The 18,579-nt window shown below is 36.7% G+C and overlaps 1 protein-coding gene across 1 annotated transcript in view; it reads left to right on the plus strand.

Moving 5' to 3' along the window:
* Positions 1-18,579, plus strand: part of LOC135082489 (uncharacterized protein CG3556) — a 144,747-nt gene that overhangs the window by 54,480 nt on the left and 71,688 nt on the right. The window contains exon 2 of the mRNA XM_063977284.1: positions 4,367-4,400. The gene's annotated coding sequence lies outside the window, so the exon portion shown is untranslated. The remainder of the gene's footprint in view (positions 1-4,366; positions 4,401-18,579) is intronic.

The raw sequence follows: 18,579 nt of genomic DNA on the forward strand, positions 1-18,579 counted from the left end.
CTGGTTTACGTTACAAAAAGGTAAACATATTAAATTATGTTAAGGTTGTTTCCTGACCTGAGATAATTGAATGTGTTTAGGAAAGCTCGTTTTTACACTCTAGTACTTGTACTTCGTGTGGTTCGGGTTGGATAGAATAGAACTTACGACTTACTCACTGTGGATGTTGTAAAAGGCGACTATGATCCTATATATGATACAATGATCCCAAGCTGCCCATCCTTGTCGCTCGCGCGTAATTATGTTGCGTTGCGTCGCACAGTCGCGACAGCAATATAATTACGCGCGAGCGATAAGGATGGGTAGCTTGGGGTCATTGGACGGGATTCTACGTGCTCACGGACCAGGCTTTAGCAACAATTTAACCCCCAGCCAGTCTTAAGGTCATAGCAGACTAATCAACTCGGAAAGGGATCAACACCATAGGTGGAATTGTGTAAAGCAATCGTTATCATTTGACAGTTCATAACGTACGATTATTCTGTCAAACGCTTTGTTTAATTGACTTTATCGCACGTTATGAACTGTCAAATGATTAGGATTGCTTTACACAATTCCACCTCGTATCGCCTTTCGTGAGCTGTCTACCACGAGACGAGGCATTTACGTTACGGTGCAGTGTGCGTTGCAGTATGGAGTTGCATACAAAGAATACTGACCGAATCGAGTTGATACGGTTACGATCCCTTTTCGGGTTGATACCTTTAACGCTCAGCTCCCCGCTACGCTTGCGACCACACAGTTATAAAAACACGCACGTGCACGGCATGCCCTCGCATAATTCCCACTTTTATCGCGAACGAAACGAAATGCAAATACAATTAATCTTTTAATATTGTTCGCGCATGTCAGCTTGTATCCATAACTCTAGGCCCGGCCGTTTCAAAGTTGATCCTATCAAAAATATGTGAATTAAGAGCCAAGTTTAATATAACAATATGCGTCATTGTTAGCTTCGCCGACAAAATAATTTTGCGATCTAGTTTATGGGGCAGAAACACATAGTGGGGGCAAGCTTCCCTAGGTAGACCGCGGATTTGGTAAAGGTCGCGGAAATCATCAGGTTTTGTGGAATCCTTGGGAGAGGCCTTTGTCCAGCAGTGGACGTCATTTGGTGCTAATTTCAAGATGGCTATTTGTTACCAAAAAACCAAATATGTATTAGAAAAATAACAGAGACAAATATAGGTATTTACGTAGACAAGCTAAGGCTTTGATAGTGCCAAAAGACAATGCCGGAAATTGGCGTCTTTTTTTTTCGAGCGGCCATCTACCAAACCTTATTTTTTTGATTACAAAATAGTGTAATAAACCAAACTTACTAATGACATGTATACCTCTAAACTCAGTCTGAACTGAGTTACGAGCATTAGAAGTTTGATGATTTTACATAGGTACTAGATTTGCTTTTTGCGCGTAAGTTTTGTAAGAAATTGCAACAAAATAGTGACATTGTATGTATAAACAAACAATACCATCCATTAAAAGCTCCAGACATCAGTGTGGAGCAGAATCAGCGCAAAAAAATATAGCGCAATATTTTGTTGCAATTTCTTACAAAACTTACGCGCAAAAAGCAAATCTAGTATGTAAAATCATCAGACTTCTAACACTCGTAACTCAGTTCAGATTGAGTTTAGAGGTATACATTTTGTAGTAAGTTTGGATTATTACACTATTTTGTAATAAAAAAAAAACAAAGTTTGGTCGATGGCCGCGCGAAAAAAAAAGACGCCACCTTCCATACAAAATCTGGCATTGCCATTTTATGTCTAGGTTTCTATTCTAGTTGCGAAAGGAGACAAAAGTAGCTTAAAATGGATCGTGTAACACACGGCTGCTGCGTCAGTGTGCTTACCATGAGTTAGGTGTGTTCGCTAGCGACTGTGTAAAAAAATTACATCAAATGTATGACATATTTGCAGCGCCCCTAGCGGCTACTTTCAAGAAATAAAATCTTCATAGATTTCTCGCTAGCGAGCACACTTAACGTAAACTCATGGTAAGCAACCCTGTTCTTTTTTCTCGGAACATGGCTGGGCACGCTACCGCGTGATTAGATAACAGAATTTCAAAATGGTTGAACTAATTTTGGAAGTTTTGACGTAGATCGTTACAAACTTGTTAAACTTAAACTGAATAATGTTATTGGCAGCTCAAGCTATCAGTCTTGGATTTTGTTAAGTCTGGCTTTGAATTAGGCAACAAACCAAACACTTGCATAATACAATGGTTGAATTGAAATAGGTTTCTCTTGATTAGGCTGAGTTGCACCATCTAACTATGACTATAACGTTAACCGATATATTTTGTATGGAGATTGACAGATTTTTGACGTTTGTTAAAGTCAGAGTAAGGCCTTGGGCAGACTAAACGCATTGCAGTAGCAGCGCAGTTTGAATGCGGGCCCGCGCAAGTTGTAATACAAGAAACTCTTTGAAGTATGTCACACCAAATTTAAACGCGGGCCCGCGCTCCAACCGCGCCGCACTGCAACTGCCGAACGACAAAATTAAATGAGGCGGCGCGGTTTTCGAATATTTAAATTTTTGACAACCGCCCGCGTTGCAACTGCTTTGAAACTGCACTGCCTCAGCCGCGCTGCAACTGACTCGCACTGCTTCTGACCCGCGTTTGGTCTGTGGAAGCCTTTAGATGGTAACGTGTAACCCAGCCTAACGCCCGTATTCACAAACAATGCTTGCCTTAAGTGAAGCAGAAAATCGAACGCACAGTGTTGAACAACCCGACTATCGGCAGACTTTTGTCGGCCGATAGTTGGGTTGGGCTGTTAATCAGTAAATGCGAAAGTGGGCACATTGTATCGGCCGATTCTTAATCATACAAATTAGAATCGGGCCCACTGTCGGCCGACTAAAAATATTTAATCTGCGGGGAGTCTTAGGTAAATGTGCAGACAGATGGAAAACGGAGTACTATCCGGATTCTCCGGTTCATCCGGGACTTATTCCTTTTACCCTAAAAAGAGGGTAATAAAGGGAAAAAGAGTTAAATAGTAAACAAAGAGCACATACCGCAGGATCCGGGCTTAAGGTCGTCCGTCATGAACCGCGATGGGGATTAATTTGCACGTGCTCAGATTATACCATGAATTATGCATCGTGTACAGGCATATCAAGCATTTAATTTTATGCCGTGGCATTTAATTTACCTACCTAAATTCGATTTTACAGTAAAAATATAGACTGATCTGTTGTTAACTGTGCATTACTCTGCATCTAAAAAACGTATAATTAAGTAGAACTATGAAAATTACTGCCCACTAAAACCATAAAAAAACTATGAAAAAAAATTTCAATTACATCTGGCTGTCAAGCGCACGAGATATAAAATACTTTTGTGTTTCCTAGTAGGTACTTAAAATGTAGGTACATTTATATCTATTAGTGAGTAATAATTATAGAGAGTAATTTTTAAAATGATAATAGGTAAGTACTAGAGGTACTTGTGCCTTCCAATTCATGTAGAAAATCAATGCTTTTAAAAGACCGTCTCCTTGTAAATTTGACTTTCAACCGCAAGCAACGTTCATCTAAATTGCATACTCTAGATGTAGTTGAACGACCAACCTTGACCAGCTGAAGCGGAAATATGTAATAAAATTTGCGACAGAGTACTGCGATGGATCTTGCTGGATTATACAGTGCCCAGACGACCGTACATTCAGGCTGAGTTGCACCACCTAACTTTGACCGTAACTATAACGTTAACCGATGTTTTTGTATGGGGTTTGACAGATTTTTGACGTTTGTTAAAACTAAAGTAATATGGTGGCTGGGGTTATTGTTATAGTTACTGTTAAATTTAGGTGGTGTAGCTCAGCCTAAGATAAACACTGTGAATCTTCGCTCGTTCGTTTCAGCCAAATGACGTCCACTGCTGAACAAATGCCTCCCCCAAGGATTTCCACAACCATCGGTCCTGCGCTGCCTGCATCCAGGCACTTCCCGCCAGATCGTCTGTTCATCTAGTGAGAGGATTTGCCGTGACATCGTCTGTAGTTGCGATAGGTGATAATTAGCAAGAAAAATGTTAAAGCCGATGTATGGTCTACTCTACTTACCTATAGTAAAATGCTTTGTTGTTAGATTTATTTATTTAATTATGATTTAAGCTACTTGAAGACATAGAAATTACAAAGCGTCGACAATTATAATGTATATGAATAAACCAGCAAAATCTTGTGTGAAGATAAATTCGTCTTATTTATTTAATCAACTGATAAAGGTGTGCCTTCGTTTTTGATACCTCACCTGTCTACATACACGTAATTAATTATCATAAAATTAACAAATAAAAATATTATGTAACATTGAAATGTATGTTATAAATCTTTATTTTACAGGTAAAAGACATCTTCCAAGACACGTGCCTCTTCGGTAAGTTTGTATATTTTATACCTACCTGTATTCTAAAATATCAAAACTATTTTTGCTCAACTCGCTGCTTGCGGGAATCAAACCCGTAAATGCACCTATCGTTAGTCCAGTATACACCAGTATACGTCCAGAAATATTAGTGGTTGTTTTCCCGCGGCAGAATGATTTACCTTTAGTAGTACATACTATCGAATCGTGCGAGTTATTTAAAAAAAAAATGTTCTCAACTAATCAAAAAAATATCATGAACTCGACAGCGTAAGAAACGTTTTTACAAAATGTGACGTATTTGGATACTGCCTGCCTCACGAAGTAAAAGAAGCTCTCGCACTAATTAATACCATAATACCTACAGCATAAACTGAATCGCACACGCTCCGTACAGGCTAATTTTTATTTTGAATTAAAAAAAACTTCCTTTTTAATCTATTGTACTAGTAAGATGAATCGTTTTACTGCGGGAAAACAACCACTAAAATTTCACGGTGTATATGAACTACCAAGCCGTCAATGTTTGTAATAACATATTTCAATTACAGGACATTTTCAAAATATCGATAACCTATAAATTTTCCGGCAAAATATCTTTGTACTTCCCTACAATATTTTCTCACCTTTCTCCTACCGCAAAAGCGCACAAAATGTCTGGAAAATTAATTTTGAAGTGTAATTTACGGTGGGAAACTCGAAGAATTCCTTTCAAGGAAGCTTTTAAATTATTTTATATTACAGCCATTGCATTGTAGCAGTGTTTTAATTACGAAACTTAGAATAATACGGGAAAATACACAATAGTAGAGTTACGGGTCAAATAACAAAGTCAAAGATTTTCGTGGAAACTTACCAGTTATAATGTTATAATGTCATTACTAAACAATGACTCTAAAGCTTCTAAAGTTTCTTAAGCAGTCTTTGAATTTGAGTGTAAATAATTTATGAACTTTTACATAATTTTAGTGGGTACGGAACTATTCCCACCTCTCGTTCCCACCGCTGCAGCGCCTGTGTAGCGGGATCTTTAGCTTGACCGCCAATAAAAACCCAACCAGTGAAGGTCAAGTTTGCCCTGGGGGTTTTTTCAAATTTTAGTGGGTAGTGTAACTTAGCAACACTATCGAGTAAACTTTTCGTAAAAGAAATGTATTATGGAAAGTTTGAGAATAAGTCACACCGACACAAACGATGCTTGCTTAAGTGAAGTAGCAAATCAAACGCACAGCGTTGAATAGAGTTGATAGGTTCTATGATTGGTTCGTGTGTCACCCTGTGCGTCTACGCGCACTATGAGACCTCATAGTAATGTTTGTGAATACGGGTCTTAGTCTTTAACGAATTTTGCAGAAAAAACGGACATACAAGAACAAACTCCTTAGTACTTACTAATAATATCATATTATCGTAAACAGAGCCGTAAGAGTGCCCTAAAGCTAAGAAAAAAAAGAAACTAAAGAAAATAAAGAGACTACACGATGTGATGTTTCGATTGACCGCTTTAGATGCAGCTTGGTTAAGAAACAATTTTGCAATCATGAAAACGTTGAAGGCTCTGGATGCTGGCACAAAAACTGTGTAACTGTAAGTAAGACCTTCATAAAGTGCCGATATGAAAATATATTTTTTACCTTTTCATTATTCTAATAAATAGGAAAACTCGCTTACTATCACCTAATAAAAGTACCTATAACCTAGGTACTAAATTGCAAGTAGGTATAATAGCACGATAGATTAAATCACATCTACTTTTAAAATTACATTAAATTCTACAGAACCAACCTTTATGAGCTAATCAACGTTTACCGGATTCATCGCACCATATAATGCCTTACGAACCCCAAAATAAATCTTTCTAACGCACAAACTTGATCCCACCGCAAGTGTGTGCTCAGCCTTAGTGTTGCCACTCGCGCGGAATGATGACAAATGTTGCCAGCCGGAATATTACCCACCTAGATACGGGGAAAATGCACTTTCAAGATGGCGGTGGAGATTTATAGCGAGGAATATTTACAGGTATGGACACGAATGCGAATGATTTCTTTTTACGGTGAAAAAAGAATGAAAATTATACGGTACGATTAGCTACTCCAGGAAAAGCGGTTTTGATGGAAGTTCACTTGCTTTCATAGATTTGTTTCCTCTTAATTTATTTAATTCTATGGCTACTACATCGATCTAAACTAGACAGTTCTGGTGACGTCAGCCTTTACTATACTCGTATATCCTTGTTGAAAAATCGCATCTAATAAAATTACATTAAATTCTACAGTGTGAAACTTGACATGAAGTAAGAGGCTGTACCAGGTTTATTCGTAAGTAATGTACCTACTAATTAATATTTTAAAAATTCCTGTCTTCATATGAACTACATATCATATTCTAATTCTAATTCCTTTGTTCATTTTACCTGCCATTTGAATTAAACAGCAAAACATCATTACAATGGTTGTTACTTTTCAAAAATTAGCATAGTAAAACACTGGTTATTACCCTCTAAAATTAATTTTCTACCCATTACACTACGTACAAACATAGGTGCGGTTATCGTACCAATAACTGTAACTGACAAAACATCAATTTAGTTTATTAATGACCATTAAAGTTGGCAGGCAATTCATCTAGTTATACCGCTTGTCAAATTTTCAAAATGAAGGCGGTGTAATGTGGTACACAGACAAGTTATTGAGCTAAAAGCCGCCTCTACATATTTCTTCAGCTAGTACATACATATAGATAGGTTCATAGCAATTGATAGTAATTGATCTCAGAGTTTGTACCTAATAATTAACATTGTTTTTAGTCAAGGGGATAAATTAGTTTGGCTTTAAGGTTCACTGGAAGGTAATGCCATATTGCATTAAGTTCGCACCCTATTCAATGACCAAGACTCTCCCACCCGGAGGGTTGACCCTCCGGGTGGGAGAGTCTTGGTCAAATCCTCTATATTCACGTCTTGTAAATTAGAAAAAGCCGTAAATTGGACCCAGTAGGTGGCGTTGCTGTGGGTTTCGGTTGGTACGAAGTTCATCGGTCCATCTAGTGTATGTATAAATACTTAGAAATTGGACTCTTGCAATTTTCAATACGTTTAGGTTTACAAAAAGATGTCATTTCGGTATGTACACACGGCCACACTCTTAACTATCCATTTCCGTTTTTGCTCTCGCTCTCATCAAATGGTGATTTTTTGCGATAGAACGAGACGACATGACAGGAAATGGATAGTTAACACTATTGCCGATGGTACGTAAGTTTTTTAGAAAGCACCAGTAAGTACTTCCAAAAGCTCTACCTCAGCAGAAGACTCTATGCCCCCAACTGGTCTGTACCAGAAACAATGGCGTTTCATTACCTATTAATTAGCCAGACGGTCGGCACACAGCGGGCGTTTGAAAACTTTATATGCGCGACAATCGCCTGTTTTTCCTATTTGTTCTGCAAATACGACGGAAATGGAATATTCCACAACCTGTCTGTGTTTTGGAATACCTGGAATTCTCTTTGAGCTGGAATTCGCCTCGGTGTTTGAATGGTTAGAGGGACTCTTTAACACCCAGAGGTTTTGAAACAGAGTTAATTATTTGTTCATGTAGGTAATCTAGCTTTACCTCGCAACTTTCGGTCTTCTAACTACAAAAACACTAAAGTTATTACTACCTTAAGCATATTAATTTGTTTTCATTCCGGTAACGTGAGAATTTATTGATTTTCCTAAAAAACTTTGATAGAGTTTCTATTTCACGTTTTCATTGAAAGGGGTTTAGTAAGTTTACTCCAACTCCAACCTATAAAAAGAAAGTCGTATTTTGTAAACATACCTCAGATTTAAAATAAGATTAATATGTTTAACAAGAGTTGTCGACTTAAGAAACTGTCAGAGGGACAACTATAGAGAGCGCAACTATAAAGGTTCCTTGTAATACGGAACCCTAAAAATGAGCCATGCTATTAGCTTCTGAAGTGTTTTCAGCAAACAAACATCCCTTTCACCAATTTTCCCAGTGTACTGACGGCGGGCAATTTGGCAGATCGGGTCGGCTGTCAGCCGCACGACTTCCGTGCTCCAAGGAAAAACAACAGTCATGCTCTTTGAGTTTGGTTTTTTTTATCCACATCGAGGAAGCTCTTGGGCTGTATCTCACCTGATGGTAAGTGACGATCAGGCCGAAGGTGGAAGCGAGCTTCACCCATTCATTCAGCCCAGCTTCATTTTTTGGTAATAAGCAGTTAGTGCCAAAGCATAAGTTGCTTTGCGGCTGTACGTCGTCTTAAGGACGTACACTAAACAACCCGGAAAGGGATCGTAACCGTATCAGCTCGATTAAATGATTAAAATGATCATTTATTCACCGAGACAAAGTATTAATTAAAGGCCGGCAACGCACCTGTAACGCCCCTGAGACGGGTCCATATTCGGTTGCATAAAAAATATTGTCATAATTTAAGAGTGCATAAAGTTTTTTGGCATACTCATCATTTCGCATAACGTTCATACAGCATAAATCATAAGGCATATATTTTTTTGCCATAACCACTTTTATTATAATAATATTTTAGTATATATTTTTTCTGTATTCCCGTTTTTTTAATAACGATTTCTAGGCATAACATTTATTGGCATCTAAACCAATGCCATAAATTTTACCATTCATAACATACAAAATACCATAATGTTAAGAAATATAAATAGACAAGCAAGCATGCAAACAAGCATGAAAGCAAGCAGCAAGCATGCAATCAAACAGCAAGCATGCAAGCAAGCTGCAAGCTGCAAGGAAGCATGTAAGCATGCATGCAAGCAAGGATGCAAACAAGCAAGCCTGCAAGCAAGGATGCAAACAAGCAAGCCTGCAAGCAAGCAGCAAGCAAGCAGCAAGCAAGCATGCAAGCAAGCAGCAAGCATGCAATCAAGCAGCAAGCACGCAAGCATGCAAGCAAGCAGCAAGCAGCAAGCAAGCATGCAAGCAAGCAGCAAGGAAGCATGCATGCAAGCAAGGATGCAAGCAAGCAAGCATGCAAGCAAGGATGCAAGCAAGCAAGCATGCAAGCAAGCATTAGGATTGCCTTATCTCCGGCGCTGCGGGAAGTGCGGTCCTTCCGCTCTGGCGTAACATATACCCGGCATGCCATGCTCGCTTCCGCAGCTTCGGCTTGCTGGTCGCCTTCGGCGACCAGCCTCAGCCGCTCCAGCTCGCACGGCTGCCGGATATATGTTACAGCGAGCGAGGACCGCACTCCCTCCGCGCCTCCGGCTTTTAAATTACACTCTAGTATAGGGCAGACTAGTACCACGTGGAAGAGACCACGGCCAGTCGGGATCAACATAATTTCAGACCAGGCAAGCTTAATGTTGTAAAAGAAATGTGGACTGTATAATATGTGCGTTATAATAGATAAGAGGGATTCGAGATCAAACAGAATGTAATTTCACGAGCTTAAGTTTTCTAAGAGACAGGTCAAAAATTAAGAACAAAAATGACAATGATACAGAGAATTTAGTTTTTGCAAATCTATAGGCCGAAAGAGTATAAAGGTGGAAGGAGGATCGTTCGCAACATCACAAATACATAATTATTTACTCTTCAATGTCGGTTGCTCTTATAGATAATATTTATGACTTTAAATGTTATAAATAATTACATTATGTTTATAGTATTTTATTAAAAACAAACTTTATGTATATAAAAATTATGTTCTTTATATTTATGATTATTTAAATTATGGTATTGAAAATTTGAGAAAGTTATTATTATGCCTAAGAAATCATTATGCATTTAGAAAACTATGCATATCAAAGTTTATGCGAAAAAAATTTATGCAAATACTGTTATGCCAAACTAAATTATGATGAAAAATGTTATGCGTCTGAGAGGGCACCCCCCTGAGACTGCGCGTGTCTATGGGCGACGGTAATCACTTACCATCAGGTGATCCGTCTGCTCGTTTGCCTCCTGTCACATAAAAAAAATATAATTTATACTATAGTAACTTTTGCCCGTGGTTTCGCCCGGTTCCCGCACAACGGGACACTGTGTCGTGTGAAATTCGAACGGATCTGTTTTTCCGGGTGCAGTGTTCCGAGCATGTTAATATTTTCACACGTATACTACCTACTAAACCTGCAAAAAAAAGTTTCTGCAAATAACTGGATATCATTCCTAATGAATGAAGTATTTTAAAATTAGTATTTAGTGGTGTAAACTATCGAATTCCCAATAGCCTTCTCATCAAAACGTTTTAAGGGCAAAAATAAGTTATGGCCTCGTTGTACAAAATATTAGGGTGGGCAATATTTCCAAGCTGTCGAAAGCATCTGCACGCCTTTTGTATTGAGTAAACAAAAAATAACGGCCATTTCCCTTATCGATAAAGTTATCGATATAAATGTCAAATGAGGGTGTGAGGGTAAAAAATATTTTACACTTTTTCACTTTTATGGGACAAGATAGTACTTGATATTAGGTTAAAATGATACCCATAGTGGGTACTAAATAAAGGTTGTCTTAATTGAACTCAGATTTTATAAGTTTGTGACTCTATCAAGATTATACGTACCATAAAATCAGATTTTATGTATAATATTTGGGCAATGATTAGAAGTTGTTTCCACAACAGCCAGTTTTGACAGTTCCAACTCCTTGCCAGACAATTTTTTTAGGATACCTGCCAAAGCCACGATGACCCAAACTTCATAATCCACCAACATTCTTACTTATATTGGGAGCATACGCTGACAAACTTTCAGCTTTTATAAAATGACGTAGGTCTGGCGTTCACCAACTCTTAGTCCATAAGTTTTGTGACTCTATCAAGATTTATCGTGCAAAAACAATTGGTATTGTAATATTTTATGTTTATTCACGATACCATCATTGCTATACAGTTATGATATTATAGGTGTACCAGAATCTCATGGCAAACAAAAATATTGGAAAAGTGTGTTTTTCATATGGCAATTGTCTATGGTTTAATTGTCACCTGTCAAAGAAAATTATGAAATCTGTCAGCCGCTGCAAAATTTTTGTAATCTCTTCTTGACTATTTGTTATTTTTGTGAAAAAGTCGAAAAAGTTCAAGCAAGGCATATTGTTTTCAATGTGAATTGTAAAATAAGGCATAATTCAAAGTCGATCTTTGATTCTAAAGCGCGTCGTCGAGTTGACAGTAAGTTGGACTGAAATGTTTTGATACATTTAGTTTATTACCCAACTGTGTCAGAAGGAGGGTTGTGTTTTTTTATATTATTCTTACTTAATAGCTGCTTTATCGGGGTTTTCAGGTATATCTCACAAATTGGTGCAGATGTTATGACCATGTAAAGAAAATTGAAAAAGATTTCATAAAGCAAGATTGAATAATGGAGAAGTTTCCAATTTTTTTCTTTGAAATAAACTTGAAATAAATATAAGTAGAACTAATAATAATTGTGAAATAAACATGAAAATATCTCTACAAATAAATAAGTTACATTGCCCTAAAGTTGCGCATAACTATTCACGCCATTTTGATCGGTGTATTCACACAGTCATTCGGAGTACAAACAGTAAATCACCCCTGATCCAGCCAGTTCATTTTTTTTAAAATCTAGCAGTTTTTAATTTTTCAGCTAGGGTCACTCAAGATTCTTTCTTAATAAAATGTAACCTTTTTTTTAAATAACCCAGACCTGGCCATATACAAAAAGAACGGCACCGCCTATGTTTCAGTTCCACGCGAAAATATGTAGGTAATTTAAATAATTAATTTCTCAGACATTTCTTTTCTCACAGACGATTTATTTAATTTCCAAGACATTTTCCTATGTTAAAAACCAGAGCCCCGATTACGGTAATTTTTAACGTCAACAATCCAGACACGCTTCTCGATTCTGCGATACGATTGGTCGTTCAACAGCGTACGTCAGCTGTTTTGACCAATCGTATCGCAGAATCAGAATCGCGTCTGGATTGTAGACGTTATAAAAGTTACCGTAATCGGGGCTCTGATGTATAACAACATTCTTCCACCACACAACCTACCTAAAATGTATATTCGTACTTCATGTTCATTAATATTAGTCATAAAAGTAAAAAATTAAACAGTATCAAGATCGTTTATTCCAATTTCCCCAGTATTGCTCTCAACAAAGTTTATTTTCCCTATTTTCCATGAGATTCTGGTACACCTATACTAGCGACCCACCCGTGCTTCGTACAGGTACAATGTATACTTAAAAACCTTCCTCTGGAATCACTCTTATCTATTTAAAAAAAACCGCATCAAAATCCGTTGCTTAGTTTTAAAGATCTAAGCATACATAGGGACAGACAGCAGAAAACGACTTTGTTTTATAATATGTAGTGATAATCACTGTGTATTCTTTACCAGGAAATCGAACAAGATTCTAAATGCCTATTATGCCTAATTCAATTGCCTATTTTTTATGTTAGACTACTTAGTAGTTAGTACTGCCTAATTCAATTATATTAGTCGTAAATTATTTATTTTATCTTAGAAAGACCTTCTTCAGGGAATTTTCTAACGACCGTATTCTCAAACGATGCTTGCTTAAATGAAGCAGCAAATCGAACACACAGAGTTGAATAGAGCTCTGTGATTGGTTCGTGTGTCACCCTGTGCGTCCACGCGCACTGTGAAACCTCATACTTAGTAATGTTTATGAATAAGATGCGTAAGCCTATTTCCTAATTTTAGTCAATTCTTAAATAAAGCAAATTCTTAAATATTTTATACAACTTCGCCAGTATTCACAAACGATGCTTACTTAAGTGAAGGAGCAAATCGAACGCAAAGCGTTGAATAGAGTTGTGACCCTGTGCGTCCACGCGCACTGTGAAACCTCATAGTAATGTTTGAGAATACGGGCGATAAGGTAAAATGAAACTTGAATTAGCATGGCAATTATCCAGGTGTACCAGGCGAACATAGCTCGCGAGAGCTTGTATAGCTCATTAGCATCCACAGAATAAATTCAAGAGAGCTCCGAGCACTGGCTAAAGTTAATCTATTCTTCCGTTCTGCTCTCCTGGTACTTCCACGGTCATTTATTCAAATTTAATAGCTCTGTTTGTTACAATTCAACGAGGTATATTCATTGTAAGTTTGTTTGTATTTTCAGGTTACTTGGTGGTAATACACGACTGATAGTTTAAAGAACGAAAGCAATGTAATTGCAGAAATATTTAAATGTGCATTTATGAATGAGAACAACTTGCAATAACAAAGAAACTAGCTTTACCCATATTATTTCACCATTCTAAGGGAATTAACGCAATAATTTCCATACAAAGGTGAAAAAATATTTCAAACATGTAAAGTGGCTCTTATGTCTGTAAATAAAACAATACTAAGAATCGAACAAAAGCAAGTTGGCCTAAAAAATACTCCAATAGTTTTGGAACTTTATATCATCAAATCAAATAAAAACTATTGCAGCTTTTCAGCAAAAACTACTTAGAACATAGTGCAACATGGATTAAAGTGCAATTTTTCAAACAACTTTTAATGGCATCGCAAAATGGCCGCTTTTCTTCAACAATAGTGCAAGCTGTGATCTGTATTACTCCAACGGTTCTAACGAAGGTAATTTCCTAGAAACAGAGCTACAGCTTTGTATCCGGAAGAACTGCGACCGAGTTCGGACAGGAACAAACGCAGACTCATTTATAAATTGTGTACAGTCCACGGCACATTAGACTGCATTTTTGCTACAATTAATTGCATTTGATACCACAGTGGCGATTTGAGAGATGAAACCATGAACATATAATGTATGGAACGGAAAAAAGGCTTTTTAAATGATATTAATATTGTAATTGTATTCAGTTACAATCGGAGTGCAAATTATTTGTTACTAGCTTTTGCTCGCGGCTACCCCCCCGTGAAATTTAGTTTGTCACATTATCATCATAAATTATAGCCTATATTTTATTCTGGGTTATAAAAAATAATACTGTAAAGTTTCAACAAAATCCGGTGAGGAGTTTTTGCGTGAAAGAGTAACAAACATTCATAAATCCAAACTTTCGCATTTATATATTAGTAGGATAGTAGGAGTAGGATCTTTGTTGAATGTACCTACGTCTACGTATATTTTATGGTTCTATATTGGCTCACATAAAATTGTAAATCCTATTCTTTGTCTTACTACCGATTTGTGTTCATAATAATCTCTCTTCATAATTTTATTTTTCATACTTTTTTTATTCATACATTTTTATTACTACCATCGGAGCTCATAACAGTTAGAAATCATAATTTTTTTATCAATACTGTTACTACCAAGAACCATTTAAAATACATAATTTTTATTTTCAGATCTTTTTTCTTCATAACATTCAGTGATCATATTGTTTTAATTAATAATGTTGTTACTAAGAACATACTTCAACTCATAATGTTGTTGTTCAGAATAATTTACTTTATAACAGACATACTCGTATCTTTAAAAAAATCATATATAATTTAATAGAGTAGATAAGCATGCAGAGCATGCAGCATGAAAGAGCAAGCATGCAGCATGCATTGGTATCTCCTCGTCTCCGGCGCTGCGGGATGTGCAGCCCTTCCGCCCTTGCGTAACGAGGCTCAGGCGCCCACGCTTGCTTCCGCAGCTTCGGCTTTTTGCCTCAGCCGCTCCAGCTCACCCGGGCGCCTGAGCCTCGTTACAGCGGGCGAGGGCTGCCCTCCCTCCGCGCCTCCGGCTTTTAAATTACACTCTAGGGGTAGGGCAGACAAGACTACGTGGAGTCGGTTTTGCAGCGATTCGTTTCTGTCACGTTAGTTTTGTGGCACAAAATATTGTCTGTTTTGGACCATTTCAAATTAATTTAATGTTACAATACGATTTAATACGAATATAGACATAATGATTTTCAATATTATGGATAAATACACTTATGAGTAATAAATTTATGAAAACAAATATTAGGATACCTCACGTTTATGAATATTGTAGTTATTTATTCGAATGATTATGAGTTTCGATCATTAGTATAGAAAAATATATGAAAACAAATATTAGTAAAAACTAAGTGTATGATTAGTGATATTATGAATATCAATGATTATGTTTTTAAATATGTAGGTTTTAAATTTTTTATGAAGAATGATCATTATGGTATCAAATTGTATGAGAAATATTTTCGGACCTCCAATGATAGGAATTGAAAAGTTATGTAAGAAAATGCGCTACCATATTTTATGTTTAAGCCATGATTTGCAATCTGTTGCTGTACCATAATAAATAAAATAAAATATTGAAACGGCAAGAATAACATGACTGTACGATTATAGGTACGTCAGTTACTTTCCTAGTTTAATAACGAACCTAAAAGTCAGTCCTATAACCTTGCAATGGGGTTCCCCTGCTGACATTAAGTCTATTTTGTCAATGTAGACCATAATTTCATTAGTATTTAAAAAAAATAAAAATAAACTTGTAGTCCCTTCTTCATTGAACCTTATATTTACTATGTTATAGGATTCAAAATGAGTTGAGGAAAGTAATTTACTAGCTACGCTGTCAACTGTGCATATGTTACGGTTAATGTGATAAATTGAAAATTATTAATAATAACCGGTTATTATGAATAATTACCGACAGTCGCGGTAAAAGTGATAAATTAATTACATTTAACAGTGATTATTTAATAATTCAATCTTAGTACTAACAAATTTCATAAAAGAGAACAACATTTTGTGTACGTGCACGTGTACAGCCAAACTTTTGAACGTTTTGATATCATATATTAATATAATTTGGCATAATGAGTTTGGAATGTTTCTTGCATAATATTACTTTTCCATGATGCCTATAACATAATGTTTTGATTTAAAGTGAAAAATAGGTTAAGGTGCGGCGGTATTTAGTTTTATACACACATAAATGACCTCATATTAATTACATTTACCAAATCATGCGGTAATTATTAATAATAACCGGCGATTATTCATAATTTTCACATTTATCACTTTGACCGTAACACATATTCAAACGCGTGTTCTATCAAAATACTCGATCGTCACCCACCATTTTGTTGATCCGTCAAACCGCATAAGTAATTTATCATCGTTATCTTCGCCCCAGTGGAGGCCGCGAACGGAAACCATCTAATCTGCCTGTTCTTACATTAATTTTAAGCATTTTGTGAAACAAAAAACTGGGGAAGTGCGAGTCGGACTGGGATAAGAGGGGTTCCGTACTTTATTTTCAACCGACTTCAAAAAAGGAGGAGGTTCTCAATTCGACCCGTATGTTTTTTTTTTCTATGTTTGTTACGCGATAACTCCGCCAATTATGAACCGATTTGAACAAATCTTTTTTCGGCGTATAGGTAATATCTCAAGGGTGGTCCCATTTAAATTTAATAATAGAAAAAACAACCCCCAAGGGTGGAAAATTGGGGATGACCTTTTTTATACGCAATATCTCCGCCGATTATAAATCAATTTGAACGATTATTTTTTTGTTGAATAGGTATTATCAAAAGGGTGGTTTCATGCGAATTTGAAGAAAATATTTCACCCCCAAGGGTGGAAAATTGGGGATGAACTTTTTTATACGCAATATTTTTAATTTTTAGTTTTTTTTTGTGTTCACGCATTTGAAGTCAGTTTTTTTTTTTTTTTAAAGTTATATTATATTAACTCTATACTTACTTTTTCCTAAACTAATACAAAAACAAAGTAGGGCGCGCCAGTCTCTTTCAAAAACCGGAATAGAAATGATCTTTTTTTCCTTCTAAAAACGAGGTCATTCATATGATTTTCTTCATAAAACCACATGAAAATATTCAGAACTTTTTGAGTTTATCGCTAACAGACAAACAAACGCGACGCATGAATTTTAGACAAATCCTTGGGGAAGCATTTATCCAGCAGTAGACGTCTTCTAGTTGAACCAAAAAAAAAACCATATTTTGATACAAAAAAAAAACATAATTGATACAAAAAAAAATACAAAACCCACGCGATCGAATCCGCGAGAAGTAACCGTTATTTTGGTGAACTTTGTCCAACATTTATTATTTTGAGTCCATAAAGCGAGACATTGTCAGTCAGTAGACGTCTTAGGGTGAGAAGCACCACCTAACTTTGACCGTAACTATAACGATAACCGGTGCTTTTTGTATGAAGTTTGACAGATTTTTGACGTTTGTCAAAGTTAAAGTAAGATGGTGCAACCAAGCCGTAGTAGCTAAAACCAAAAAAAACAGATTTTCACACACGGCAAAACCCATTCGATAGTTGGTAGGTATTTTGGCAAACTTTGTCCAACCAACATAAAGCTTCGGCCCATAGAATTCATCCCAAATGAACGCTTTGTAAGCTCCGGCATGTTTAATTACCGATTGTGCTGAGCTTCAATGCGGAATCAATCGAGCCGCTGATTGCCAATAAGCCGGACGGCGTTATGCAATAATGAACAATGCAGTGGAATACTATTTTAATATCATGTATCAGATCTAGGTGGACCTGTAGGGGTTTTTCAGATCGGTATTCTTTCGCTTTTTTTTATCCACAACGAGGAAGCTCTTGGCCTGTATCTCACCTGATGGTAAGTGATGATCAGGCCGAAGGTGGAAGCGAGCTTCACCCGGATTCCTCAATCACGGAGGAACTGGCTATCTTACCTCTAACTGCCGGAACACAACAATACTGTTTACATTGTTGTCATGGCGACAGACTTAGGTAAGATGGTGGTAGCTAGCCAGGTGGACTTAGAACAAGCCCTACCACCAACCAGTTTGTTTTAATAATTTCAGTAATAAGTCTACATTATTTACTTCAAAAGCAGCAATATGTAGTTTCATCTCAGTAGCAGGAAGATTCTGGATCGCTGGATGCAGGCCGCTACCAACCGAGCAATTTGGAAATCACTGGGGGAGTTTATGTTCAGCAGGTCCTGTGGTTGAAATGATGACGATGATGATGAAACTTTTTATTTATTTTTATTTTTATTACACAGGTTTTATACCTTATTACGTAATTACTTTGTAGTAGTATGTACCCTGTAGGTACAATTTCTGTCTTTTTATTTATTTAAGTAGTGTGTGAAATTATAAATAACTTGAAAAAATCGAACTGCCTAAGTCGTCAGTCGTCGTTAAGTTTGAGATGCAGCTCTTAACGCTAAAAGTTTTATTTTGGAACAAAATCTTTAGAATTATATGTGCTGTCG

This window comes from Ostrinia nubilalis, chromosome 21 (genome assembly GCF_963855985.1).
Source record: "Ostrinia nubilalis chromosome 21, ilOstNubi1.1, whole genome shotgun sequence".
Lineage (NCBI taxonomy): Eukaryota > Metazoa > Arthropoda > Insecta > Lepidoptera > Crambidae > Ostrinia > Ostrinia nubilalis.